Below are 2,908 nucleotides of genomic sequence, written 5' to 3'. Positions count from 1 at the left end.
ACCTGGCACAGGGCCTTGTGCCTGGTCGGTGCTCAATACACATGTGCTGAAGGACTGAACGGGTTGGGCTTCCATGTGGTTGTCTGGACCCAGCAGCCTAGTGATTTTGTCACTAATGAACTGGGTCTTTGGCTTTGCATTTCTGGCCTCAACTGGGGGGAGAATGGTGCCTGGCTGGTGACAAATGTCTGGAAAACACAGGAGCAGTGGCTACAATATATTCCCAATATTCTAATTACTGATGACATTTACTCAGCAGCAGTTGTGGTACAGGGAACAAAAGGTTCTGTGGGCTTGCAGCCTAAATGACAGAACACAAAAGAGTAACTGGGAGCTTCTCTCTCTATGTGGCTTGCTTTGTTAAGGTATAAGAAGCAATACTATTTCAGATTTGTAATAAGAACAGCAAGATTGATGATCTCCCATTTTACAGACAAGTGAATAGAAGCCCAGAGAAATGCAGACTTTTCCCAATGTGCAGAATCGTGTCCCCAGCCTAGCCTGGAGCACCCATCAATTTTCTGCGTGTGTGCGCTCTGCCCAGGTAGTTCCAGCTCTGCCCGGTCTCGGGTCTGTTTGTGTCCTTCATTCCACGCTGGTTGTGTCACTGCAGGCACTGTGGGTCTCCAGTGGAGAAAGTTCCTTGGGAAGGAGTTTTGAGACATTTGAAAGACGGAAGATTGTAAGTAGACAAGCGGGTCGGGGTGGGGGGTGGCCCCACCTGTCCTGGCCCTTGAGCCCCACTGTCCTCACCTCCAAGGACAGAGATAAATGGTGGTTATCAGGGCTGAGGAAACTGCTTCATATTGTTCAGTCATATAACCTCTCTCTAGACTCTCTTTCTTGTGTACAACAGGCCTTGTTATTATTTTTTAAACAATTATCTTCTTGTACCACTGCTGTTTGCAGTTTCTTCTTTCTTGTTTATGGTAATTCCTTTGGGAAGAGCTCTAGTTCTGGGGGACATTGACAGGTGAAACCTCAGCTTGTCTACCTTTTCTACTGGCAGGGATGCCTTCAGCCAAGCAGGGCAAGTAGGTGCTATCACTGAGAGCCCTTGCCTCTCAAAGTGCTGGGAGTTTTCATGTGACCACCCCGACCCTGGCTGGTCCTTTTTCACAGACCCTGTTCACACCTTTAGTGCTCTCCCCAAAACAGCACCTCCCAGGGTCCTTCCAAAGATAAGATGCTTCATCTCAGTTTTCCACAGACTCAGAATCTCTAAGGATGGGGGCAGTTTGGGACACTTGAGGAGACAGGCCCCTGATAATCCAGGACAAAAATTGCTGCCTAGTTACCATGCCAGGCTCACTGTCCCCTTCCTAGTTGACAGAGCTAGGGTAAGGAGTGAGGAAAAGTCCAGGCTTTCAGAATTAAAAATGGCTGGGACCACTGGTTGGAGTTCTTTTAGCCTGGGAGTGGGAGAAACATACCTTCTCTTCCTTGGGAACTTCAATTATGAATGATCCCATGCAAGAACTGAAGTGTCTGGAGGTAACTTGCCCTGAAAACACTGTCCATTGGGTTCTTTGACCTGGCTCCTTTCATGTCCTTCAGGGTCCTATTCTTTCTGAGGCTTGTCACATGGCTTCTTATCCTTTGATTCTCTGAGGCCCCCAGAAGTCTCTAGTAGACTGCCCTCTATCTCCCCCACTCCTTTATTTGTTTCTGAGGCTAACGTTTTTGGTGGAGCCTCCTAAGGCTGTAGGATCCTCAGGCCAGAGCCTTCTGGCCGTTGGACCCACAACGATGTCCAGTCACAATCAGCCACCCCAGCTTCTATTCATAGACCCTGACTCCTTAGGGCAGACAGCACAGTGAGACTGCGTATGGAGTTGTAGTCATTTTGTTTTTGTGAAGGTGAGGGGAGATCCTTAGAAGAGGGGTAGGGTGAAAGACTGAATGTGTGCTCAGTCGTGTCCAGCTCTTTGTGACCCCCATGGAATGTTGCCTGCCAGGCCCCTTTGTATACCAGACAAGAATACTGGAGCGGGTTGCCATTTCCTACTCCTACTCCTTCATTCTTTCTGGGGTTATTTCTCCACTGATCTCCAGTAGCATATTGGGCACCTACTGACCTGGGGAGTTCCTCTTTCAGTATCCTATCATTTTGCCTTTTCATACTGTTCATGGGGTTCTCAAGGCAAGAATACTGAAGTGGTTTGCCATTCCCTTCTCCAGTGGGCCACATTCTGTCAGATCTCTCCACCATGAACCGCCCGTCTTGGGTTGCCCCACAGGCATGGCTTAGTTTCATTGAGTTAGACAAGGCTGTGGTCCTAATGTGATTAGATTGACTAGTTATCTGTGAGTATGGTTTCAGTGTGTCTGAAACCATACTCACAAAAACAATACCCAGCTGTGGATGTGACTGGTGATAGAAGCAAGGTCCAATGCTGTAAAGAGCACTATTGCATAGGAACCTGAAATGTCAGGTCCATGAATCAAGGCAAATTGGAAGTGGTCAAACAAGAGATGGCAAGAGTGAATGTCGACATTCTAGGAATCAGCGAACTAAAATGGACTGGAATGGGTGAATTTAACTCAGATGACCATTATATCTACTACTGTGGGCAGGAATCCCTCAGAAGAAATGGAGTAGCCATCATGGTCAACAAAAGAGTCCGAAATGCAGTACTTGGATGCAATCTCAAAAACGATAGAATGATCTCTGTTCGTTTCCAAGGCAAACCATTCAATATCACAGTAATCCAAGTCTATGCCCCAACCAGTAACGCTGAAGAAGCTGAAGTTGAATGTTCTATGAAGACCTACAAGAGCTTTTAGAATTAACACCAAAAAAAGATGTCCTTTTCATTATAGAGACTGAAATGCAAAAGTAGGAAGTCAAGAAACACCTGGAGTAACAGGCAAATTTGGCCTTGGAATACGGAATGAAGCAGGGCAA

This window comes from Bos indicus, chromosome 13 (assembly GCF_029378745.1).
Source record: "Bos indicus isolate NIAB-ARS_2022 breed Sahiwal x Tharparkar chromosome 13, NIAB-ARS_B.indTharparkar_mat_pri_1.0, whole genome shotgun sequence".
Lineage (NCBI taxonomy): Eukaryota > Metazoa > Chordata > Mammalia > Artiodactyla > Bovidae > Bos > Bos indicus.
Note: the sequence above shows the minus strand (reverse complement) of the source record.